The 27,903-nt window shown below is 44.1% G+C and overlaps 1 long non-coding RNA gene across 1 annotated transcript in view; it reads right to left on the reverse strand.

Moving 5' to 3' along the window:
- LOC108348510 (uncharacterized) overlaps positions 1-25,750 on the reverse strand; it is a 34,869-nt gene extending 9,119 nt beyond the window's left edge. The window contains exon 1 of the long non-coding RNA XR_015642000.1: positions 25,516-25,750. This is a non-coding gene — a long non-coding RNA (uncharacterized LOC108348510). The remainder of the gene's footprint in view (positions 1-25,515) is intronic.
- Between the last annotated feature and the right edge of the window lie 2,153 nt (positions 25,751-27,903).

Raw genomic sequence — 27,903 nt, forward strand, 5'->3', positions numbered from 1 at the left:
TGGGTCCTCTGCAAACGCCACTTGCTCTCCAGCCTTGGTCTCAAGGTTGGTTTCTGAAGAATTCAAGTACGGGGGTGGGGGGATTATTAAGCTATAATGGTTTCTGGAGTCTCCTGCTTTGAGGCTCTTGCTCCTATGGTTAAGCACACTAGCCAGATGACACCTCAGATCTCCTCAACTTACCGTGGATTTAGATCATGATAAAGCCGCCAAAAGTTGGAAATATCTCGAGTTGACAATGCATAGAATCAATGCCCTGGGCACCTGGCTGGAGCAACTCAGCCCACTGTAGCATGCTGGCCCTTTTCCTTCATGATTAGAGGACAGAGTGGGAGCTATGGCTCCCTGCCACTTCCCAATATCAGTAGAGTTTCAAATCCAAAACTCACACAGAGAATCATCAAGCCAAGGACTCCCTACTTATGATTCCTTCAAATGGATTAAAAACGATCTTTATATGTATGGCGGGTGAGTTCAGTGGTTGCCAGGATTAAAACAAAGGGACATGAAACAATCACTCCTTTTCACGTGTCATGTTGAGACGCTATTCATTAAGCATCTATACTGGTAAGGTCATGGACAAGACCCTGAGCATGCTGACTGAGTTAGAATCATCCGAACTAGCAGGATACACTGTCTATATGTGCAAGCAAAGATAATATTAACTCCCTCTCTGTACGCAACAATTCCCTCCTGGGGAGCCACTTTATGCCCAGAAATGGAAAAGCAAAATCAGGTACAATTTCTGGAATCATATCACCTCTAGAAATGAGAAAAACCACCTGAGACAGATGATCACTGTCCTCTGTCACTAGGATTGTGATAGAAGTCCACTGTGTTGAGAATCAGACACATCAGAGTCAAGGGACAGCCATTATTAGTGCTACCACCACAAGCTGTGACCAGGATGTTTATCCTGTTCATTTGTGGGGCTAAGAACATAAATACAAAATGCAGCTAAAACTTCTCTTACATGGCCTTGATTTAAGGGGAACATGGGTCTCCTGTCAAAATGTCAGACTTACATGGAGAGGTAAAGTGTTTCCATTGAGTAGCAGTCTGACCTATCTACCAAACTGCACCATGATGTCCATCAGAAGGAAAAGAGAACAGCCATTCACCAGGGACTTGAAGATCCCAGTCACAGCTTGGCAGTTCTGTCTTGTCTTACTACTTGAATTCAACCAGACTCATTGTATATAGAGAGGCTGAAGTTAGGCAATAGTCGAGGGTGGCCCTGTCTTTATCCTTCCCCCTAGAAGCCCTGCAGACCTCTGTGATGATAATCAGGCCGAGGGAGGAACAGCCTCCCAACAAAAGGGAGGGGGACCAGTTTCTTATGCCCACTCACACTATCAACAGTTAAAAGAAGAATTAATGTCCCTCCTCCTCAAACTCCCAAAAATTGAAAAGGATAGACCTTCATACTGCCTTTCTAGAAGGCTAGTGTTTTACTGATAGCGAAACCAGATTAGTAGAAACACTAATAGAAAAAATGCTAGAGACTAATCTCACTGGCAAACATTGATGTAAAAATCCTCATCAGTTAAGTTTAACAACATGTTAAAAGGATCAGGTTCCACAGCCAAGTGGGGTTCACAAGGCTCAACACAGAATAAGCAACAGTATGATAGATTGCATCTGCAAGTTCCAGGAGGCAACCTAAAATCATTTCAATGGATGAAAAAGGAAGTACGCAATAATGTTGACCACGACTTCATGGGGGCTGTGGAAATACAGAAAAGCTAGCAATACCAGCAAACCTCTTCACTAAGTTGCAGGGATAAAAAGTCCTAGGTAAGATGGTGCTCAGAGGTGAAAAAAATAAAAGCTTTTCTCTAACGAGGCAAAGCTAAGGATGCCCATACCTGCCTTCTCTGTTCGGAATAGTGTAGAAGTTCTAGACACAGCAATCGGGTAGGCAAGGAAAGCAAGCAACGTACAACTGAAAAAGAGAACTGAACATTGGTTCTGACATGGTGCTAAGAAGCTTGTAGAAGAAAGAAATTCAGTGAAGGTGTGGGGTGCGAGATCAGCACATGGTACCAACTGCATTTCTATACATGAACACCGATCAAAGCAAAACCTACATTAAGGAAACAGTGCCTCGTATAGCAGCATCTATAAAGCTAAGACACTTAGAGGGAGAATACCCCCAGAGCTGAAATGCTGAGAAATTCAAGAGCATTACTGAGAGAAGCTAAAGAGCACCAATAAATAGAAAAGGACAACAATCATGGATTGGAAGATGTAATATTACTGAAATAGCAATGCAACACAAATCACACATCTATCAAATTCAGTGCAATTCCCATAAAAATTCTAATGTCGATTTTGCAGAAATAGGCAAAAACTAGAAAATTCATAACTGGCCAAAATTATCTTGAAAACTAAAAACAAAGTTTGAAGTCTCGAATCCCCTGGTTTCAAAACATCTGACAAACCTACCATGAGTTTATGGTGGGTTTCAAAGGAGCTATGAAGAGAGATGGGATAAACAAGAGTTGGGAAGAATGCCCTTGGTTCCTTCCCAGCAAACCCATGCAACAGGGAAAGGGTGGTATTTCTAACACACACTATTGAGAAAACAGTGTCTCCATACACAAGACAACAAAGTGAACTTACAATGGGTCAGAAACAAAGCTATACCCCAAAAGTATAATATTACATTACATTCAAACCAGTGTGGCTTAGAGGATAACTGTTGGCCAGACTGTCCCCATACATCCTATACTTGCTAAATGAATGTTCTCTTTGGCCCTGTGTGCTCTTAACTACCTATGACTGTATAACAAATGACCCCAAAATTTTAGAGCTTCAGACAACAATATGGATTCTTTTACAATGCCCACAGACAGCAACCCCCTATGTAGATTTTCAGTGTCCTGATTTGGAGTCTCTCACGGGCTCTGATGAAGGTATTGGACGATATTATAGCAACTCTGAAGGTAAGTCAGTGAAGGATCTACAGAGTCCTCAACCCTCGATGTCGTTATATCCTTACAAACGCATGGCGAACTGAAGCTCCATTGTGGGTGGAACTATTAGGGGATGTGGTTGCATTTGCTGAACATCACAGCTAGATGCCTTCAATGACCTCAGAGCACGTTCATCAGCCCATATAATGAAGCGCTCACTATCTCGTGTCAGTGATGAAACGCTGCTCTGAAGGGATAACTTGAAAGGTTGCACTTTCGAATCATTGTAAAAGCCATTAAGCAGGATCGGTGTAAACCCTGGCTTTGTCCATGGCATGGATTATCAGGGTAACACCCATTCCTCTGGCTGATGGGCCTAGCCCTACTGTCATCCAGGGCACTGTGTGAATCTGGGAAAAGCCATTTAGCCTCCTTAACCCCCAGGCTTCTTTAACAACACACTACAAGGGCAGAGAGGGGAACGTGATGTCAGAAGCAGCATCCATCTCTGTGAACAGTGGTCGCAAACTTTCAGCAAGATCATTAGGAGAATAAAAAGGGGAATAAAATTAAATAAATAAAAAGTAGGGAGAGAAGAGCATGGCTCAACCTGCTTGACCAGCTGAACTAGAAGCCCCATCTTTGATTGGTGCTCCACTCATTTCAAATGCCTTGGAGCAGGACGGCCCAGGGTTTATTTGCCCTAGACTAACGTATGTGAGCTACTCAGAACCAGGGTGAGAACATCCGCTCATTTATTTTTCAGTCAATAAATATTTATTAACAGTCTACCTACTCCTTGCCAGGCACTAAAAACAATTTAGTGAGCACGGAAGAAAGGGAAGCAGGGAGAGAGGGATGGAGGGAGGGAAGGTAGGAAGGAAGGAGGAAGGAGGAAGGAAGGAAGGAAGAAGGAAGGAGAGAGGGAGGAAGGAAGGAGCGAGGGAGGAAGAGGAAGGAAGGAGAAAAGAAGGGAGGAAGAAAGGAGGAAGGAAGGAGGAAGGAAGGAGGAAAGAGGAACCAGCCTAATGGTTCTGAAATACATTTCAGTAGTCTATTGAGGTATTCAGGCATTAATTAGTTACTTCATTATCATCACAACATATTATTTAATTAAGTGAAACTATAATCAAGGTATGTTTGCTTTGAGCAATATATCTCTAGAAAGACACATAGGAAATTGGCATATGGAGCTAACCCACCTGGCCTGGAGACCCAGGTAGCGTAGATGCTTCTCCTCTTCCTCAAGTCTCTCTACTAGAGACTCCCCAAAGTCTCACCAAGTGTTTGACAGGAAGCCTGCATCTTCCTAACATGGCCTAGAAGCACAGGTGGAAAACTTGAGTCTCCTCCTCCCAAACTATCTTAACTTAGAGCTTCCCAAAGCTCTGCACACTTCCAGTCTGGTACCCTCTACATCTTCTCCTGGCCTCTTCCCACTAGAGAGTCCCCATAGCCTCACCCAGCACCCATCTAGAACCACATGCGTCTTCTCTCTCTCCCTCCCTTCTCCAGGATTCAAAAACCCCCACCTGCCACACATCCAGAACCTTCTGGCCACTGCAAAGGGCCACAAGCATATGTGGCCCGTGTACTGTGTTCCCCAAATTCACATCAAAAGACACAGCTGACAACGTGACTCTAGACGCCCAGGTCCCATTGGAGGAACACAAGCAATATGAAAAGCTAAAACGCGTCCCCTCCAAGAACACCAGTTGCATAGGAGTAGTCGCTAGTGACAACTCAGACAAAATGAGCAGAACGCAGAGTTTAGAAGGACAATTGCAAACCTGTTCCAAAGTCCTAACCAAAGTAGTAAGGCAAAAGAAGAAAAGGATTACAAATAGATATCAAAGATCTCTATCTGAAGATGGTACAATTCTAGGCAGAAGAGATTCCACTAAAAAAAAAAAAAAAAAAAAAAAAAGTAGACACGGTCCAGACTTTGAGCAAAGCCTCAGGTCACAGAATTAGCACAGTAAGTGAGTAACCTTACAGAAATGTCCCTTGAAAGGTTATCCAGGATCCAATGGATGGCCCGATATCCATGCACAATTGTACATCACTGATAGGTCTCAGTGGGCTATGAAAAGAGGACAGGAAGTTGGAAGGAAGGCTTGGAGGAGGAGTCAAGCACAGATGGGGAGTTGGGAGTTAGTATAATCAAATCCATCTTTGTATGAAGGTCTCAGAGAACTCACTTTAAAAGCCAAGTCTTCCTATATACATGACAGACATACTGACATGGTATGAGAGAGGGGAGAAAAACCCTTGGAGTAAACTTAGCCAAGGAAATTACAGGGTGTCCACAGTGAAAACGTAAAATAACGAAGAAATAAATGGAGGAAAATACTAGAAAATGAAAAGACCTTCATTCTCATGGATTGGTAGAATCAACAATGTAGTGGTGGCCATCTCACCAAAGTGATCTACAGATTCAATGTAATCTCAGTCAAAATCTAAGTGAAATTTATAGATAGATAGATAGATAGATAGATAGATAGATAGATAGATAGACAGACAGATAGACAGACAAACAGACAGATACCCATAAGCACAAGGGTAGCACTAAACACATTGAGATATTTTTAAAAGGAAGAAGGAAACATGTTATTGCAAGCAGAATCTATTGAAGGAGTCCAAAGGGAGTTGGAGGGAGAAAATGTCAGTGAATAGAATTATGTTACATGGTACAGGTGTATGAAACTCTTGAAGAATAAATACATTTTAAAAATTAACCAGCAATGGTAGGGGAGCAGGACGGGGGAGATCATATGTAGGGAGAGCAGGGGAGAGAGAAGAGAGATTGGGGAGAGGGGACAATCTCCAGGAAATGCCAGAGACCTGGGATGGGGTCCCAAAGCATCTATGGGGACGACTCTAGCTGAGACTCCTATCAGTGGGGGATATGGAACTTGAAGTGTCCATCTCCTGTAACCAGGCTGGACTCCCAGTGGAAGGAGAAGTACAACGACCCGCCCACAAACACTTCGACCTAAAACGTGCCGTGACTGCAAGATGTGCGGGGACAAAAACAGAGCAGAGACTGGGGGCATAGCCAACCGATGACTGCCCCAAATTGAGATCCATCCATGGGCAAGCACCAATCCCTGGCACTATTAATGATACTCTGTTCTGCTTGCAGACAGGAGCCTAGCATAACTGTCCTCTGAGAGGCTCCACCCAGCAGCCAATGGAGAGAGATGCAGAAACTCACACTCAAATATTAGATAAATGTGGGGAGTCTTTCGGTAGTGTTGGGAGAAGAATTTAGGGACCCAAAGAGGACAGGGACTCCACAGGAAGACCAGCAGAGTCAACTGACCTAACCCTTGGGGGCTCCCGAAGACTGAATCAACAACCAAAGAGCTAACCCCGGCAGGACAGAGGCCCCCTGCATGTATGCAGTGGATGGGCAGCTTGGTCTTCATGCGGGTCCCCCAACAACTGAAGCAGGGGCTGTCCCTGAGCCTGATGCCTGCCTTCCTGTAAATCCTGTCTCGTCTGGCCTCAGTGGGAGAATCCTGCAGTGACTTGATGGGTGGAGGGGAGGTGTTAGTAGGGGGATGGTACCCAGAAAGGGGCTTCCCCTTCTTAAAAGAAAAGGGGACGGTGGAATGGTGGTAGGACTTATATGAAGGAGTATGGAGAGGAAAGAGGAAGGGCTGATACTGGGTTGTAAAGTGAATAAAAAATAAATTAAGAAAACATGAATGAAAAAATCTATTTATCGATAAAAGAAAAAATAGAAAAAATGAATTGGCAAATGGCATTTGCACTTCAAACAGAGGTATGGGAGTGAAGCCCTGAGCTTGAGCCCCAGCACTGTATATGGCATGATGGCCCACGACGAGTTCCAGCACGGGGGGTGGGGGAAGTGGGGGTAGAAGCAGGATGGTCAGCAGTCCAGGCCTCAGCCATACAATGAGTCTGAGGTCAGCCTGGGCTGTGGCCCATGTATTAGATGGGAGCGTGTGGGGCGGGGAGGTATATTGGGCTCTGGCATGTATATCATCCAACATTCTTTACCACCCTGACAGGATAGTGACTTGGCTGTTGGCCTTGATCTGTCTCGGCGTGATGTGGCCACCCAGACAGACAGTTGCAGGGACAGACTGCTTCTCAACTTTGATAGCCACCTTGGTAGATAGCCCAACTCCATTTGGCAGTCACTCTTCGTGTCTTCCCCGGCTCTTGCCCTGAAGAAGCTTGGCATCTGGTGAATGAGACAAAGTAGGCCACATGGATTCTGCATATCAGGCTAATCCGGAAAGGCTGAAAGCAAGGTACCCGGAGGAAAGCTGTAGGGGGAGAGAATGGTCTTGAAGGGGAAAGTAGACAAGTTGCTTTAGAACTTGTGGTTTTAGAATTGGTGTGTTTGTCCCTTTGGGGCAGTTGAGAAGTGGCAGGGATAAGGTAACCAGTCCTGCCACTCAGAATTCAAAGGAGCTACCTGTCCATGACACTTTCAGTGGGACAACCAGGGAAGTGGGCACCCTAGGATGGACCTAGCTAGTGTTGGTATCAGGAATTGCTTTCGCCTCCAGCAGCGACACCACCTGGTCACTGCTGTCATGGCAACAGCCATACATTCCCAGCATACCTTTGGCTTAGTTCCCACCTTCACCTGGGAGCAGTTACTTCATATTCCAAATAAAAGGCAGACATTTTCTGTCCCCCTTACTTTTTCTCCTCTCTCTCTCTCTCTCTCTCTCTCTCTCTCTCTCTCTCTCTCTCTCTCTCTCTCTCTCCCCCCCCTCTCCCTTGTCTTGTTCTTGCATTAAAAGCTCTCCATGTGGAACCATGTTGGCTTGGTGTGATTTGTCTGGATGCGAGACAAGATTTCTACCCCAACAGCTAGTGTGCCCCAGTAGAGGAGACAGGACAAACGGGCAGTGAGTGGTAGATTTTGATGGAGATGGTAGGGTCAATGATCACAGTCTGGACCCTACGGCGGGGTGCTGCTTGGGAAAAGATCTTGATCAACGTGGCTACCAACAGTCATCGCCTTTATACCCCAGGCAACTACACACTATTGATCATTGCAAAGAAGCACCCAGCAAACCTCAGGTTGAAGTACGTCCTTAGTGTACCCGCCCAATCTGCTGCTCTGATTTATACAAAATACTAAATTGTTCCTTTATCCATCAAGGTCAACCCACTCCCTGAGGGCAAACTTAAGCTTGACACATATTTCTGAGAGGCACCCCTGACTGGTAACCATGGGATCCTCTCCCCCATTATACTTGCCAGGGTTCTGAAGGCCCGAGCTAATAGCTTACATGTTACCAAGATGTCAGGAGTCACTTCAGCTGAAAGAGTGCATGGCAAGAAATCTGAAAGCATCATTTCCCAGCTCTAGACTCTGGCTCGACACGAGCGTAGCTGCGCACAGGTGACTGAACCAATTGCCTTTACAATGTCTACACCGAAAGGAAGTTCAGATGACTTAATTCTACTGCATAGGAACTCTTATCCCGCCTTCAGTCACCTCTGGGACTGATCCTGAGAGTGACTAGGTCCTGAAGCTGGTTCGTCAAGATCTCACCACAGAGATGCAGAGAATGGCGTATCTCTCAGAGCCAGCAGACCCGTCCCCTTCAACTGACTGAAGTCCTTGCCATTCCTTTCCACTGTAACTGCCTCTTTCCCTTTCATGGCTGGGGCTTGTGCCTAAGCCATGTACATAAGAGTAAACATTTTGGGAAGGTGTCTGGCCACATCTCGCTCTGAAGGTAAGCAAATTGAATTCACGAGAGGCAGATGTTTATGCAAAGTCACTATACATGGTTGGATTGGGTCTATCTGCCCCTAACCCCAAAACTCATATGTTGAAGTCCTAACCCCACATCATGTGACTATTTGGAGGTAGGGTCTTTACACAGAAGCCATTCAGGTAGGCTCTACTCAAACATGACTGTATATCATTTACAACGAGCAAAAGGGGGCATACACAGAAAGAGTCTTTGAGGAAGCCGTGGGCAGAAAGGCTGTGATTGTCCAAGACAAGGGACACTTAACAAACCACAAGAATTTGGGGAAAAAGGAACAGGGCAACCCTTCCAACCATCAGAAGAGAGTGACTTTGTTGATAACTTACCTTGGACTTGAAGAATCGTAACCCCATGAAATTATGTTGTTTAAGCCAGTTAGTGTGTGAGTGAGTGTATGAGCGCGCGTGTGTGTGTGTGTGTGTGTGTGTGTGTGTGTGTGTGTGTGTGTGTGTGTGTAGAGATCAGTCATACTAACTCAGGGCCCACCCTCTGTTTCAGTTTAATGTGATGACCCTTGCAAAATTCTTGTCTCTAAATAAAGCCACATTCTGAGGGAGTTAGGAGTTAGAGTAGGTGGATTTAGCAGGGGAGCACACATCAATCTGCAAGTTATCACTCATTTATATTTTAGAGGCGAGAAGACAAGCTCCCGTTCCATACCCAGCTCCCCAGACAATGCTGTCCTACCTGTGCGCTCATGCTCACCCTGAGAAAAGAAGCCCTGTGAGCTCAGAATCTACCCCCTGGGACTTGTTCGAAGGTGTGGCAAGCATAGGAATGAACATGCCATGATGAAACTTGTCTCTCTGTATGCTAACCTAAAAGAGACATTTTTAAAGAACTGTAGGAAGCTGGGTGCCTGGCTTTTCCCTCATTTCTCTCTGTCTTTGGCTCGCAGGTCTTAGGGCAATCAACCAACACGCCGCCACCTATCGTTACCCTCCTGTTCCGGGTTCTTGGCAGGGCACAGGAAGTCTCAACAACTACATAGCACTCTTCAAAGCATTTTTCTCCTACCTTTGATTTTTATAGGTGCTTTGTCTATAATTACATGGTTTGCTGCATGTCTTGTTTAATAAGGATTAATATGAACTACGTGTACCAGCAAAGGGCAGCGCATAACTAAATGAGCATTTAATAACTGGTATTCATTAAGGCAATTATTTTAATAAATTAGGCTCAGTTAAACATAATCATCTTCAGCCTGATTTTTGAAAACAAAAAAACAAAACAAAACAAAAAGCCTACCTGGTGGAACATTAAGGATGGTCAAAGAAATAGACAGAAGCGATAAGGGCCAGGCTTAGGTAAGGGGAAACCACTGAGAGATCAGAGGTGATAAAGACGAAGGTTTGAAGGATTTTGGAAAATACAGATTATTGTATATTTAATGTAAACAATGAGAGCGAACATTTTTAAAGAGCATGCCAAGGGTTGAGACCTTTTTCTGACTACTTAGCCTTCTTCAAAGCAAGCAGAACCTTTCATGTTGTTGCCACGTTGGTGATGAGTGTTCTGGGGCGCGCCTCCATGCACACAGCTGGCAGACACTGGTAGCGAAGGCTAAAGCCCTGGCAACCTCCCTTCAGAACCTTGAGTCCCTACCTCTTGCCCCAGAAGCTCCGCATTCCAGGAGTTGGGAATGGAAATCCATCAGCTCCAGCTAAGCTCCAGGCCACTTCCCACAGAGCATCTCCTGCCTCTGTTTCCCCAGACCCAACCCTGTAATCTCCTCCCTAGTGCTGCAACAGAAGACCAACTGCAGTCCTGTCATTTCTGCTCTCATCTCCCGTGGATCCTACAAACCATCGCTCCTAACCTCCTCCATCCCCCAACTTGTCACAGCATGCCGGACCCTAATACCAGAAGGCATCCCTTCTGGGATGTCCCCTTCTGGGACAATGCTTAGATTAAAAGCAAAACCATACCTCTCCTATGGCTCCTGAGACTCAACCCTCCAAAACCCCATCTCCTTCCAAGCTCTATAACTAGAAACCTACTATGGTCTCCCTTTCTTGCCTGACCCCATCCCCAACAGACCACAAAGAACTTTCTCTTCCAACCTTCCTTCCCCTAACTCATTCCAGTTAGACAGCCTCCACTAGCAGGCATTCCCTGTGAACACAACAGCTAAACAAGCCAGGAAAGCAGGCAACAGGAAGGCAACACTCTCTCTGAAGTTTTCTGTTCCAGAGAGGAAACAGAAAACAAAGAATAAAACACCCGCCCAACAAAGACAATCTAGAAATCAGCACTTAGACCTTTAATCATCCCAAGCCCAGATGACAAGTTGCCAGCATGAGAACCAATCAAAAACAACCAGTGTACTAGGTCTCCACTCAAGCCAAGCTATCCTACCACAGCAGGGCTTGAATATTCCAACATAGCTGAGATACAAGAAAAAGACCTTAAAAGAACATTTATGAATATGATAGAGGGCCTTAAAGAGGAAATTAATAAATTCCTTAAAGAAATGCAGGAAAACAGAAACAAACAGTGTAAGGAAATAATTGAAACTACTCAAGACCTGAAATTGGAAATAGAATAGATAAAGAAACCTCAAACAGAGGGGTTGGGGATTTAGCTCAGTGGTAGAGTGCTTGCCTAGCAAGCACAAGGCCCTGGATTCGGTCCCCAGCAGCTCCGGAAAAAAAAAAAAAGAAACCTCAAACAGGAAATTCTGGAAATGAAAGATATAGGAATTTGAACAGGAACATCAGAGTCAAGCTTCACCAACAGTATGCAAGAGATAGAAGAGAGAATCTCAGGCACTGAAGATATGATTTAAAAAAAAAAAAGCAAAGTGGATACAGTCAACAACAAAAATGTTAAATCTAAAAACTCCTGACACAAAACATCCAAGAAATCTTGGACACTATGAGAAGACCAAACCTAAGAGTAATAGGTAGAGAGGAAAGTGGAGAATCCAAGTTCAAAGGCCAAGAAAATGTTTTCAACAAAATCAAAGAAGAAAAATTTCCTAACCTAAAGAAGGAGATGCCTATAAAAGTTCAAGAAGCATACAGGACACCAAGTAGATTGGACCAGAAAAGAAAGTCCCCTGGCACATAATAATCAAAACACTAAGCATACAAAACAAAGAGAAAATGTGGAAAGCTTTAAGGGAAAAAGACAGAGTGACATATAAAGTCAGACCTACCAGAATTACACCTCACTTCTCAGTGGAGACTCTAGCATCCAGAAGGGCCTGGACAGATGTGCTGCAGACTCTAGGAGACCACAGATGCCATTCCAGGTCTGTCATTCACTTTAGAAGGAGAAAATAAGCTAGTCCATAGTAAAGTCACACGTAGACAATAGCTGTTCACAAGTTTGGCTCTACCGAAGGCTTCAGAAGGAAAATGCCAACCCAAGGAGATTAACTACACACATGAAAACACAGGGAATAAATAACCGCACACCATCAAAATCAGAAGAAGGAAAACACACACACACACACACACACACACACACACACACACACACACCACCTCTCCACCACCAACAACAAAATAATAGGAATCAATAATCATTGGTCATTGATATCTCTCAATATCAATGTTCTCAATTGCCCAATCAAAAGATACAGACGATCGGAATGAGGCAAAAACAGGATCCATCCTTCTGTTGCATCCTTTCAAGAATTCACAGCATTGCGGTTAGAGATTACCTCAGGCTAGATATAGAAGAGGTGGAGAAGGTTATTCCAAACAAGTGGATATAAGAAGCAATCCCGTGCTGCCATTTTAATATCTAACAAAATAGACTTCAAGCCAAAACTAAGGAAAAGAGATGGGGAAGGACACTGCGCACTCAAAGGAAAAATCCACCAAGACGATGTCTCAATTCTTAATATCTCTCCTCTAAAAACAAGGGCACCCAAGTTGGTAAAACAAACAAAACCAAAACCAGAAAGACAAATAAAACACTACTACATTGTATCACATATCAACCTTCACAGGCTGATAGTGGGAGACACCAGTACCCCACTCTCATCAATGGACAGGTCACCCAGAGACATTAAGCAGAGAAATTCTGGAGCCTACAGACATTATGAACCAACTGGACCTAACAGATATCTACAGGACATTTCATTCAGAAAACAAAAGAATATACTTTTTTCTCAGCATCTCATAGAATTTTCTCCAAAATTGACCACATGCTCAGATACAAGGCAAGTCTTAACAGATAGAAGAAAATTGAAGTAACGCCCTTTGTCCTATTAGACCACCATGGATTGAAAATGGATACCAACAACAACAGAAAGCTTACAAACTCACAAAATGGAATGCCTGGATGAATACTGGGTCAAGCCAGAAATTTTTAAAAAAGAAAGTAAAGATTTCCTTGAATCGAATGAAAAGGAAACCACAGCACACGCAAACTTATGTGACACAGTGAAAGGTAATATGGGGGAAGTTCACAGCACTAAGTGAAAAAGAAATGGAGAGATCCTGTTCCTAGCAATTTAATAGCACACCTGAAAGCTCTCAAACAAAAAGAAGAAATCACACCTAAGTGGTGTAGAAAGCAAGAAGTCAGCAAACTGAGAACCGAAATCAATGAAATAGAAACAAAGAGAACAAATTCAAAGACTCAACGAAGCAAAGAGTTGATTCTTGGAGAAAATCAACGAGATAGAAAAACCCTTATGCAAGCTAACTAAAAGTCAGAGAGAAAATATCCAAATTAATAAAATCAGAAACAAAAAGGGGTACATAACAGACACCGAGGAAACCCAGAGAGTCATAAGAACATATTTTAAAAACCTAGCCCCGAGGGGTTGGGGATTTAGCTCAGTGGTAGAGCGCTTGCCTAGCAAGCGCAAGGCCCTGGGTTCGGTCCTCAGCTCCGAAAAAAAAAAAAAGACAAAATAACAATAACCTAGCCCCGAATAATATAAAGTATTTTGGGCTAACTCTAACCAAGCAAGTGAAAGACTTGTATGATAAAATCTTCAAGTCCTTGGAGAAAGAAATTGAAAAACTTACCAGAAGATAAAAAGATCTCCCACGCTCATGGATCAGTAGGACGGACAGAGTAAAACTGGCCATTTCTACCAAAAGCAATCTACACATTCAATTCAATTCAATCTCCACCAAAATTCCAACACAATTCTTCACTGACGTTGAGAAGAAAATCTCAACCTCTGGGAAAACAAAAAGCCCAGGCTAGTTAAGACAATCCTGAACAATAGACGAGCTACTGAAGGACCAGCCAGTCTCCACTTCAGGTTGTACTGCAGGGCTATAGTGATAAAAAAAAATTGGCATAAAAACAGACATATTGGTCAATCAATGGAATGGAACTGAAGACCTCGACATAAATTCACACACATATGAACACCTGATGTTTTAAGAATCCAGAAATATGCCCTGGAAAAAAAAGACAGCATGTTTGACAAATGGTGCTGGTCAAACTGGACGTTGGCATGTAGAAGAATGCAAATAGATCCATTCCTATCATCCTGCCCAGAACTCAACTCCAAGTGGATCAAAGACCTCAACGTAAAACCAGATACCCTGAACCTGAGAGAAGAGAAAGTGGGAAATAGCCTTAAACTTATTGATAGAAGAAAAGATTTTCTGAGTGGATTACCAATAGCACTAAGATCATCAATTAACAAATAGGACCGTATAAAACTGTAACATTCTGTAAGGCAAAGGACACCATCAATCAGACAAAATGGCAGCCTACACAATGGGTAAAGATTCTTACTAACTTGGTATCTGATAGAGGACTAGTATTTAAAATATATAAAGAACTCAAGAACCTAGATATAAAAAAAAATAACCTAACTTTAAAATGGGAGGTAGTTCTAAAAAGAAAATTCTCAATAAAAAGAATCTCAAATGACTGAGAAACAACGAAATGTTCAACAACCTTAGCCACCATAGAAATGCAAATTAAAATTACTTTGAGATCCCATCTTATTCCTATCAGAATGACCAAGATCAAAAACATAAGTGACAGCTCATGTTGGTGAGGATCTGGAGCAAGGGGAGCACTCCTCCATTGCCGCTGGGGGTGCAGACTTGTACAACCATTATAAAAATCATAGGTCGAGTCTTCAGAAAGATGAGAATCAGCCTACCCTAAAACCCAGCAATAATACTCTTGTGCATATACCCAAAGGCGCTCCATCCTACCACAAGGACACTTGCTCAACTATGGTCATAGCTGCTTTACTTATAATAGCCAGAAACTGGAATAAATCCAGATATCCCTCCACAGAGGAATGGATTTTTAAAAAAAGTGGTACATTCACACAATGGAGTATTACTCAGCTGCTTAAAAAATGACACCATGAAAATTGCAGAAAAACAAATGAAACTAGAAAAGATCATCCTGAGTGAGGTCGTCCGGACACAGATAAGCATGGTATGTATTCTCTTAAAGGAGTCTATTAGCCCTAAAGTAAACGATAACCAAGCTATAATCCCTAGACCCAGAGAGGTTAGGTAACGAGGTGTCTAAGGAAAGCCCCATGATATCCCTGGGAGAGGAACATGAGATAGGTTTTGGAGATGGACTGGGAGTGGGTGAGAATAGGAGGTGGGGGGACTTGGAGTGGAGGGAGAGAGTGTGGGGAACACGGCTGGAACCGGGAGCACTTAGGTGGCGGTGTGGAAACCTAAGGCAATAGAAACTTCCTGGAGTATATGAAGGTGAACCTGATGAGGACTTCAGTAATGGGGGATATAGCGTCTCAATTAGTTCTCTCTCATAGCCAAGCAAGGCTTTTAGTGGTAGGACTAAGTTACTGCCCAAGGGGGTCCCCTAGAAATCCCCCAAACAACCCAGGCTGTTGCTAAACCAACAGGCTACTCTCCTCAAACTGACAGTGGGACCAAGGATAAGATCCACAAAACTCGCTGAACATGGAGAAGTCCAGTGGTGCCTACATGGAGCCCTCAGCCCTGTGTTCTAGCCTCTGTAATACAGGGAGTTACACTGTAGGCTACCAAGGAGGAAATGTGGACACCAGCCCAGCCACAAAACCCCTGACACACAAATCTTTCCTACCTACAGAATATGCTAGCACAGTTGTGGCACAGAACTTGTGGGAGTAGCCAAGCACTGTCTGATTTGACCTGTGGCACACTCTACGAGAAGGAACTCATACACAACACAGCTCAGGTCACCATGAACAAGAGACTACGGCTGTATAGCCCAGAGACCTACAGTAAAATCAAACACTCCCGGTCTTTTAAAAATTTAATAAAATGATTCCGATTGATATTTTGCTATACTCACAGATTAGTGCCTTATCCCGTCACCATCAGAGAGACTTCCTCCAGGAGCAAATGGGAAGATATACAGAGAAGCATTGCTAGACATGAGGAAAGAGAATTTAAACTTGAGGTCTCCACCAAAAAAAAAAAAAAAAAAAAAACTGCCTTGTTATAAGAAGCAGAGGAGATAGGGGTCAACCAAGCAAAGCACATACAAGCTTACAGAGTCTGAAGCAGCCAGCACATGGCCTACAGGGGTCAGCACTAAGTCCTCTGCACATACATTATAGCCATTAACTTAGTATTGTTATGGGATTCCTGATCTTGAGAGCATGTGAGTCTCTGACTCTCGTGCCTGCTCTTGGAACTCTTTCCCGCCTGTCGGGTTGCCATGTCCAATTTCAATATGATGTTTTCTCCTTTATCTTATTCTGTCTTACGTTGTCATGTCTTATCGTTATCTCTTTCAAGCCTGCCTTTTCTAATGAGAGACAAGAAAAGGAGGGAATCAGGAGTGGAGGAAAGGTGGAGAGGAGCTGGGAGGAGTTGATGGAGGGGAATCTATAACCAAGAAATATTATATCAGAAAAGAATCTATCTTCAATAAAAGGAAAAAGAAACATTTAAAAGGGAAAAATTTGCCAGCTCCTTTGTATAAAAAAAAAAAAAGTCAAGTGCTTAGTTAATTTTCTGCCATCGTTGTTGTGACATTCTTGATCATCTTCTATGATTTGCTATTTTGTACAGGTCCCTACAAAACAGCACAGGTTCTGTGTGATAAGAAAGAAATCCAAAAGTAGTCAGATTAACAGAAAGATTTCTAGGTCTCATACATGACAGTGAGGCATTGGAGTGGTTTGGACAATAAGACAACTCTGCCATCTTCAACAATGTGACTTCCTTCTTTGTGTCTGGCATGACTGTCTGTTCTCACTACCCCTTAGCCGGAAAGAAGCAAAAAGAGGCCAGAGAAGTACATAAAACGGTTCTTATCATTTTCACTCCTCCCATTGGTCAAAACATCGTCAGGTGGATCCTCATCTCCGCCCCCTTCTAATCAAGCCATGTGTGGAGGGCCTGTGCCCTCTCCTTCCTCTTCCTCAGGTTCCAACATTCTCAATACCGCTGCTCACACACCAACCTGATCTCTCTTTCGCTAGGTTTCTAGTATGCCAAGATGCACCCTTAGGGATGGAGAGGGTGCAAAACAGTGTGCAAAATGGCGTACACAAAGATGCTGTGTAAGATCATCATGGGGATTATAAGTACTTGTATTTGGGAAATGAAAAAATTTCATGTTTGAACATGGGCAGCAGCCCCCAAATACCTTGTTCGCTAAATGCAAATACTCAAAGCTCTGAAATGCTTCTGGTCCCGATAAGGACCACAGAACCTATAGATGCGAGATGTCAGGTGTAATGAAGCTTGGCAGAAGAGGAGCTTTGAAAGTCACCCTGAATGTCCCGAAAGGACAACTGGGACTTCCATACTCTTTCTCCTGGACTTGACTCTCACCAGGTTGCTTATAATACAGGAGCTATGGTCGTTCCTGCTTCTATTCCTTAGACTTTGACTTACCACAGTCCCCTGAGCTGCTAGTATCATAAGGGTTTCATTAGCCGATTTCTAATATTGAAATACTCTTTGGTTCTCATGCCATGACCACGATGCCTGTGTCTGGCTTCAGTGGCTCCAAGATTTCCTCGTGCCTCAGAAGAAGTAACTCCTGATGGCCAAGAAAGACCCCATCTGGGACTGTAGTCAGAAGGCATCGTACTCCATGGGTCCCTGGGGCTCTGTTCCCATCATGATCACAGCTGTGGAGCCGACCATCAGACAACGAGGAATTGCGAACTAAAGGGTAATACTGTGGTGTGCTTCAGTCAGATGAAAGCACGGTGTGTCCTTCCTTGTTGGTCACACAGTGAAGCGGAGATTTCCCAGTGTTAAGGCTGGACAAGCCAGCAGGACAAACCACCTACCTGATGGGGTAAGCAGAGTGACTAGAAACAGACATCCCGTCAGACTGGTCTAAATTCAATTTGTCTTCTAGCACTAACTAGCTGCAGGACGTTGCTGTCCATGGGTCTTGTTTTCTCGAAAGCAAAAGCCAACTGAGTCATAGCACCTAACTAATACTGTCTCTGTAAAGCTTAAATGACAAAGAATTAAATGTCGCAAGAATAAGGTAGCCCTGAAGAGCAGGGACTCTCTCTGTTCACAGAGCCCTGAGCATCCCAGCTTTGTGCTGTACAGTGCCTCTGGGCAAAAAGAAGTGAGTCACACCTGGCTCTCGGAGCAGTTAGCTACCGACTCTCTGACATGGAAACTTAGTAGAACTTTGGAAGGCATAGTTCACGGAAATGAAAGGATAATGCCTTGGTTGTTTTGTTTTGTTTTCCATTTGTAAATAGGCGAAATTACAGCCACTCCTCTGTATCCACTCAAGACCCGCCCCAGGATCTTAATGGATACAAACAAAAAACAAAAAAAAACAAAAGAATCCCTGAGGATGGTCTAGGTTCTTACATTCAATGGCACAGACCTGCATACGGATAACAGATCCTCATCTACACTTAAGCCATCTCTAGACAACATACGACACCTGACAACATAAACATCCTGGAGAGAAAGCGTTGAAGTGCTCATGAAGAAACACGGCGTTTGGGCACTAGCACACACACCGTGTTCTCTTCAAGTATCTTTGATGTACAGCTGGTTGATTGAACTGAAAGCAGGCTGAGCCTGCAGACAGAGGACCTCCCATACTCAAGGAAGGACATGCGCTCCTTTTGGGGACTCTACAACTTCTCACACTCAGGGGGACAGAGTGCCACCACTTTCCGCCGCTGCTTCATTTGCATTTGCAAGCTGTATTTGTGCTTTATAGCAGCTGTTCCGTGAAAGGAGCCTACGGCTGACTGAGAGTGTGTTTGTATGTGTGCGTACTGGGGTGTGTGTGTGTGCGTGCACATGCATTTGTGTGTGTGCATACATTTGTCTGTGTGCATGCATTTGTGTGTGTGTGCGTGTGTGTGTGTGTGTGTGTGTGTGTGTGTGTGTGTGTGTGTGTACATTGCTCAAACACTCTGGAGTACTTTGGCACATGGTTCAGCATGCTTGAAAGAAATCCCTTAGTACATGTCTGTTCATCCTTCTCCTAATCTACTCTCCCTCCTAACTTTCCTCCTTCTCTCTTCTTTTCACCTTTTGTCCCCTCCTTACTGTTTCAAATTCCTTCTTGCTCATTCACTTCCAGCAGTTTGCAACTCCTGGAGGAACTTCAAACTCTCCCTGTGCCTCCAGCACCCAGCACCAGAGGCTTTTCTGTTCCAATAAGTGGAATTCCACTGGGAGTCATTCTGAGTCTTGTTCCCTTTCGGTGAACCAAGCTGGCACCTCCCATGGCGCACTGAGCAAGACGCAGCACAGCTCTAAGTCAGGCTCTCACACATACGGTTGGAAACCTGGACACATTTAATCTCAATCCTGAGCTTGTTTCCTTGACGGTGTCGTCCTCTTTGAGTCTAAGAACTGTTCTGCCTGGTATCTATAGGAGAATCATCTCCAATTAATGTCTTTCAAGTACAGCAGTGTTTCTCAAAGGCTCTCAGACCACCTGCTTTTGATCCACCCAGAATGTGTTCATAGCATTAGTTTAAGCACTTTTTTCTTTTACATTATTTCAAACTATTTCCCAAGATAACTCTATGCCAGTACCTTGATATCCAATAATCTTTAATTTGGAGAATTAATGCTGAGCCACCACTATGCAACTAATTAGAAACTGTTCAGTCTCGAGGTCAACACGGGTTCAAAACCCTTCCCCCCAGTATCTATTGAGGAGTTTAGAGGAGATCACATCTCTCTCTGAAGGCAGAACCTTATACTTAGATCTCCTGATGGTTGCTGGCTTTCCTTCAACTTTGCTTCCAATCACCCAAGTACCCAGGACCTGCCAGGCCTGTGTAAGGTTTTATTGATCTGAGCTTAGTCTGTGGGTCTGGGGCCATTCCCTCTTTATGGAATCTTAGAAGTCTTGGCCTATGAAAAATCTATGTATAGCTATATATTTCTGTGATCCTTAGAGCAAAAACAATTCTCTTGGAGCCATGAAAGTTTTTGTAATGTCCAGAGAAGTGACTCATCCCTCCTTATGCCTTTGACAAGGGAAGAGAGTTCTTATGAGCCCTCAAAATACATCTTGTAACTTTTGCCTTATCCCACTCAGCATCATCCTGATCTTCACTCATTCTAAACAACTGACTCTTCTTTCTAGATAGCTGTAGTCTAGTCTAAGTCACCATAGCAACTGGACCACATCTTGTTTCACTCTCATAAGGTTCTGCAAATGTACTATAATGCACTATTAAAAAGTGTTATGGAGGTTACATACAACATAAGGATAATACTTTCAAATATTCAAATTTCGTGAAAAAAAGAATCAGGAAATGGTAGATGAATTAAGTTATTGCTTATCCAACAGCTCTCCTTCTTATAACCTATCAGCCATACAAATTACTACAGCAATTACAAAAGAGGTTTGGTTTCAAGAAATTAGAAACAGAACTACAATATAATGAAGTAATTTCACTACCAAAGGTATAATCAAGGTGATGAGATCATTGTGTGAAAGAGATACCTACATGATGCCAAAATGGGTCACCAAAATGGGTCAATGGGTAAAGGTGCTTGTCTGATGACCATGACTGATGAACTGAGCTCAATTCCTGGGGCCACATGGTGTAAGGAAAGAACCAACACCAGCAAGTCGACCTGTGCAACAAAACTTCTCCTGGGAAGATACAGCACATGTCTACTCACCCCAGACAGGGAGCCTCCAACTAAGGTACAATACCACTAAAGACCAATTCAGTGAACCAGCAAGTGAGAGGACCTAACCCACTCCGTTTTAGAATAGGCAACCATGTTAGGTCTTGAGTTTCAGTTTCCCAAAGAAGCAGGCAAGACTCATTGGGAGAACCGTACCACAAACAATGGGTCATTAGTCAACAGCAGCCCTGACATTTGGCCAAGAGGGAGGATGAGCCAGGAACTGAGTCCTGGAGGATGAGTTCCTGAGACATCTAACCTAGAGAGATAGCAAGCTCCCATATTGGGTCTGTTCCTGGAACTCTTTAAGGTCTCACCAAATATAATAGTAACCAATCAAAAATGTAGTAATATCACTGCTGCTAATCGTGTTAAAGGTTACTTAACCCTTCTAGAAAATTCTCATAGCCCTGCAAAAAGGAGCCTGCAAGCTTCTCTTGTCGCCATTTTGTATGAATGGTTGACCCACGCAAGCTGGCTGTTTCTACAGAATAAATGCTCTTTGCTTTTGCATACTAGTTGAGTCTAGGGTCTTCAGTAATTCTCAGACCCTTACAGTGAGTTTTACTGGGGCTACCTATAGGAGCATGGTGAGGGGTTACTTAGAAGAGCAAAAATCACCCAAAGGCAATTGCATCATCAAAGTTCATGGCAGCATTGGTGACAGTTCACAAAAGCTGGGAACCTAGAGCACACTATACACCCTGCAGGCAACTCAATAGGTTGGAGAATGTCCCTTCCAAGTGACTCAGTTGGTTTAAATCTCTTCCAAACAGCTCTGCTTGTTTCTGCCTCTTCCTAGCTGTCGGTCTGGTTTCAGAGTCTTCTTTTACAGCTTGTCTTGCCTGAGAATGACTCTCAGCAGCTATATTGCTCATTCAGCAAGAGAGAGGCCTAGTGAATCTAGTCAGTTTCAGGGACTTCCTGCAAGATTTTAAATTGTTTAACTCCCTGCTTAAAGAACTTCTCTGTGGGAGGGTATGTTTTAATCTTGGCACACACAGACACAAACACAGACACACATGGATACACACACAAATACATACATCAAGGAATGTCTATTGACACCCATGTTTATTGAAGCATTATCTACAATAGCCAAGATATGTGATCAAAGATTTTATTGACAGGTGAACAAATGAAGAAAATGTAGAAGCTAACTGAGCTGATCTCATGGGAGAAGAGACTAGAACAGTGGTCACTAAGAATAAGAAGACTTGGAAATGGGTGAAGACTAAGGTCATATAATAGCTACAGATAGAAGCTAGGCATGGTGTCACATACCTTTAATGCCATCACTTACCAGAGATAGATGGGAGGATCAGGAGTTCAAAGCCAGCCTCTGCTACATGGAGAGTACAAAGTTAGTCAGGCTGTGTGATCCTCTGTCTCAAACAAACACAAATTCAGTTAGAAGAGGAATTGCCTTTTGTTTGCTATAAACTCAGCACAGTCACTACATATAACAGTAATTTATATAATATTTCAAATTGGCTGGAAGACATAAAAATAATAAATGTTTGAGGAGGTAGAGGGTTTCTCATGAATCGTGATAAATTGAATAGATAGATCGATAGATAGATAGATACACAGATAATCATAGTTTGTCCTATAAATGCATGTATTGTTGTGTGTCCATTGTAAAAAATAAGTAATTTTTAAAGCATAATTTCTTCTGGATTATTAAAACTTATCCCTCGGTTCAGAGCACATTATTTTCCATTATATCCCCTTACCCAATAGGCCCTTGGAGCCATCCTTGATCTGCCAGATTCACTTTTCTATAAGAGTGTTGACCACCTTAGCACCCCTGAAACTTCTCCAGGCTCCCAAATGTATCCAAGGAAACACCACAGCCATGCAGGACTGGGGTCCTGATCTCCCCTGGCGATCAACCTCTCCTCACATCCACACACAGACTGTGTTCCCCTTTTGTCCTGATGCTTTTTTCCATCCCATTGTTTTAAATTATCTTTTTTTTCTTTCCAAAAAAGAAATTAGCACTGGATATAAGACTCAGTGGTTACAGCATCTGCTTAGCCTGTTCAACACCCTGAGTTCCAGCCTCACTTGAAGTGATTGACATGGCTCACGGCTTTACTGGGGTCATGGCTGAAACCTAATACACGACACACTGTGAAAGCACAGCTGAATGAGTTCTGATAGACACCATCAAAATCAAGGAGGTTAACTCATCCACTACCCCTGTGATCCTGTAAGCCACCCCTCCCCTCCTCTCCCTACCCCATGATGCATCACTATATTGCTTACGACCATTCTATATGTGTCTCCACTTACAGAAATGGAAATTTCTAAATTGGGACTCCTCCTCCCATTCTGTTTCCACGGTTACTAAAGAAGCAGTAAATGACCACATATCTTTTAAGGTTAAGGTCTTCTTTCTTTTATGGTAGGGATACACACGTATAGTTAATAGGCGCATGTGTCCTTGTGTGCAGAGCAGGACACTGGATGTCTCCCTCTACTGTAGGCTGTGTAACAGTCTTGAAACAGAGCCTCCTACGGCCCAGAAGCTTGCCATTTCACAAGCTGGCTGGCCCGTGCACTATCGAGGTCCACCTGTCTCTGGCCTCTGACGCTGTGGTTTCAGGTACACGCAGCTTTTTGCGCAGATGCTTGGGATTCGAACTCAGGTGCTAATACTTACACAGCAGATGCTTCTTTAAAACCAGCTTGTTTAACAGTCTCATGTATTTATGTAATGAATATTAGGTCCCTTCCACGCCTCCAGTCCACCCTTCCCTCAACAGGGCCCCTTCCTTTCTTGCTATCCTCCGTGTGTAGAGCTTCATTAGCGTTTCTTGCCTGAGCTACAGCGGGAGGTAAATTAGTTTACCAGCAGCATCTGGTCACAGTAAGTACTCTTACCCACTGAGCCATCTCCCCAACTCCTACACCGAGCTCTTCCTTAGACCTCAGGGTAAAAGACTTCGGATGAAAGGCTGGGAAAGGTGTTCCAAGTAGAGGGGAGGAGGGAAGGAGCAGGAGTCACTGCCCTAATACCTGACAAAACAGAGTTACAATCAAACTTACCCAAACCGGACAGTCATGTCATCCTCATTAAATAAACAATCCATCAGAAGACACTGCTGGCTGGCAAGATGGCTCAGCTACATTAGAGATTGTGGCCAAGCTGAACGACCGGAGGTCAGTCCCCCAGACCCAAGTGAAGGAAGAAGAAACCTGAGTCCCAAAAGTTGTCCTCTCACCTCCACATGTATGCTGTGACACGTGCACACACACACACACACACACACACATGCACACACACACGCACACACACGCACATGCATACACACACACACACGCAAACATGCACGACTGTATAAGTAAAATTTTCTAGAGGGCCGAAGAGGACTAACGAAAGCAGACTAAGGAAAGGAAGGCTGGGAGGGTGTTCAACGAAACACAGACACTGTCCAAATACTTACAGATAAATGATGCTTTTTGAGACAGTGTCTCACAACGTAGCCCTGGTTGTCCTGGAACTCACTATGTAGACCAGGCCAGCCCCGAGCTCACAAACGCCCACCTGTCTATGCTCCCTAGGATTAAAGGAGTATACCACCAGGCCTGGTTAGAGATATACTTTCCTTAAAAGATATAAAAGAAATCTTTGAATTTTGAAATATGACTTTCAGCTTTCTGTTAATTTGGTTACCTCTGGCTTCTGGGCAGATTAAAGGAAGTCTGTGGGTAATGTATATGACTTAGCTGTGGCTGGAGGTACCACTCTGTCATTTAGAGTTCTTTGGGAAAAAAAATTTAAGAACGACTGACGGCTGAGGAAGCGGGTCTTATGACCAGATGTCCTCAGTGAGGCATCCTTCCCCAACACTTCTAGAAACCTAGGTTTTAGAACTGATGGGGTGGGGTTATTGGATGGGGTCCGGGGTGGGGGGATTTCCTGGCTGGGAGGAGGAGCCATGCCTGGCATCAGTGATTTCTCACAGATAGCCACTCCTAGCCATTGATGCAAGAGGAAGTCCCCAGGCTTCCCTATAGGCTGCTTCAGTGAAGAGGAGCCAGCCAAGACGCAATCTAATAGCTTCCTGGTCCCGGGGCCTGCTGGACAGGATTGATTTTCATAGACCTGCTTAGCAAAGTGCGCATTCACCAAACTATTGGGTTACACGCGACGCACCAACCAACTTCCTGGAATAGCTAATGGAGGAAGCTGAGAAGGAAGGGGCGATCTATCAATTATCAATAGGAAGCTCACAGGAACTCGGCAAATGAAGTGGCTAAAATGAGGGCTAGAGATGAAAAGAAAGCGATGGGGTTTTAAAGCACACATGCGCCTGTGATTCTGCAGATTAAAGGGGTGGGTGGATTTCCCCGGCTACTGGGATAATATGCCAGATCAAGTACAGCTGAGGAGGGAAGGGAGCGGGAGACCAGCAAAGCAGCCAACCTTGCCTGGAGGCGTGCATCATTATAACCCAAAAGAAAATAGCCTTTCATCTGGGAAACCACCTCGGGAGGGGTCTGCTCGGGGGAGGGGTCCACTCGACCCATTTGGCCTAGTATTAAATGACAGTAGGTTGAAAAAAAAGGAAGCCATTCCCCTTTCAATTCTATTTCGGTATGGCACAACGGCTACCTTCACACCTCCCTTGCCACAGGAAACAGACCTACACACGCGCACGCGTGCAGCCCTTGTGGGAGAGCCAGCCTTCTGCTCGTCTTCTGTTTGGGTTCAGGTCGGCTTTTATTGTTCTGAGGTAGTCTTACCACATCCTGGAGCTCGCTCTTATAGGCCAAGCTGCCCTGGAACTCAGGATCCTTCTGCCTCAGTCTCCAGGTATCTCCTCCTTCTTGAACAACGATGCACGCATAAAGATGTCTCCGGGAAGAGCAGAGCTACATACGACAGTGGTCTCATAAGAAGAGCTTCTAAGGGCTGAGAGCTGCTGTCCTAACACAGTGTGGTTCGGCGCTCACATGTCTGTGTAGGGCTGCTTACAGCAAACGCACAGCTTCCAGATGTCTCAACGCACATCCGGACTCCACAATGACGTGATTCCCGACTTCACAATGACAGCGATTGTATACACACTGTGGCTGTATACCCACTGAGTGCCCCTGTCATAGTCTCGGCGTGTTTGCTCCCCAGTTATATGTTTAACTTCTTCTGTCAAACATTATGCCACAGTAAATAGGGGCAGTTTGTTCCATCTTCCTTCTCCAGCAACAGGTGATGTCATCAAGCCGCTACATCAGGGATTGGCCAGGACCGTTCATTTCAATGCCTTTCTCAGGTGGCGACCAGTTGTTAAACCACACTATAGTATTCATTCTCAGTGGCTTTTCACACACCCCACGTACTTTCCCTTGAAGGAGCCGCTGAAGACCTACTGAAATTGCTAGACATAAGTTACAGAAAAGGAAGTGACTCAAACCGCATGTTCAGGAGCTGCAGAAGTGCCTCAGCGGTTAAGAGCACTGACTGTCCTTCAGAGAACCTGGATCCGATTCCCAGCACCCACACAGCAGCTCACAACCATCTATGGGGCCAGATACAAGGGTCCTGAATCCTTCCCTCTTCTGTCCTCCTTGGCACTGCACACACATGAAATTTACATATATATATATATATATATATCACAAATTTCACATGTACACACATTTATGTGCATATACATATATGTATATAGATGTGTAGATATAGACATATGTGTATATATGTACATATATACATATATATGCATGCAAGGTACTCATACACATAAAAATAAATCAATTAAAAACACTTAGAAATCTTATTGAGAAAATGTCAGTCCCAAGTTATAGAGACACAATCCTAAGACTCCATACTTCTTACAAACATCTACAACCCTTGGGACTGACTTTGGGTTGTCACTGGTTGTCATCATTACATAAAGAAAGGGCTCACTGCCCACCTTTTACAAATGAAGTACTTGAGGCACCGAGACAAAGATACCACATAGGAAAATGGAGAGTCTGGATTGGCCCATGTGTGGGGCTTTCGCTGCCTTCTCAAAACTTTCCTGGAGAGTGAGAAAATGCAGACTGAGCCCTGAGCTGCATACCTGGACACGTAGCGGTGTCGAACAAATCACTCTTCTCTACCCAGCGGTGTGCAAAGACTCTCAATTTCACGCTAATCGGAATCGAGGAAAGGTAAGCACCCCTGAAGGTCACAAAGCCAACTTCAGCAGAATTCACACTTTCGTTGGAAAAGTCTGCACTCTGAACCCAACTAAAAGATGGTATCCTTCATTCCAGGGCTGGGCACTGACTGGCCTCCTCAAAAAACGTGGCTACCTCTACGAGGCTAACAAGGTCCTCAGAGCTGCAGAAGATACCACTCAGACACCCGCGGGTCCCTTCTGAGTCATTTCAAGCTTGCGACATCCATTCATTGATTTTCTACGTTCTAGTAAAGGCTCACGCCAGTGTCGAAGAACTTGATGTGGAGCTTTGAATCCAGAAAGAGACTGATGAAAGCAATACAAATTACCTACTGTTTGCCCGTGCTGCGAAGGATCAGCTCAAAGAATCATGGGAGTCTATTTCATAGCCTTCCCATTGGGTCCCTAGCACCTCTGCTTCCTTCCAGTGATCTCTGTGCTGCTTCCGGATTGGCGTACACAGATTCCACTTACACCACTCTGACAGCGTCTCCCTGGAAGGAGAGAAGTAAGTCTCTTGGTCAAACGTCCTATCCAGCTTTCTAACCTTCCACTTGGACGAACTTCTTTTTTTTTTTTTTTTTTTTTTTGTTCTTTTTTTCGGAGCTGGGGACCGAACCCAGGACCTTGCGCTTCCTAGGTAAGCGCTCTACCACTGAGCTAAATCCCCAGCCCTTGGACGAACTTCTAAAGCAAGAACTAGCGTTTCCTTCTCTGCTGACATCATCTGCCTATTTAATTACCTAGTTCTCCTAGCAACCTCAGCCAGCTCTCCTCCAAAGCCTTGTAGCCACTGCGTCTTCTTCTGTGGACTTTCCTCTCTATCTCCCTTTAATTCCATAATCCCACCGCTACCCAGAGTTCATCCCGGTCGGAGAACTCCCCGGCTTCTCTTCCACACACTGCAGCTCTGAGTATGACTTAATGTCCAGTGGAGCCATAAAGGTTTGACTTGCGACTTGTTCCG

Source organism: Rattus norvegicus, chromosome 17, assembly GCF_021556685.1.
Source record: "Rattus norvegicus strain SHRSP/BbbUtx chromosome 17, alternate assembly SHRSP_T2T, whole genome shotgun sequence".
NCBI classification, from domain to species: domain Eukaryota; kingdom Metazoa; phylum Chordata; class Mammalia; order Rodentia; family Muridae; genus Rattus; species Rattus norvegicus.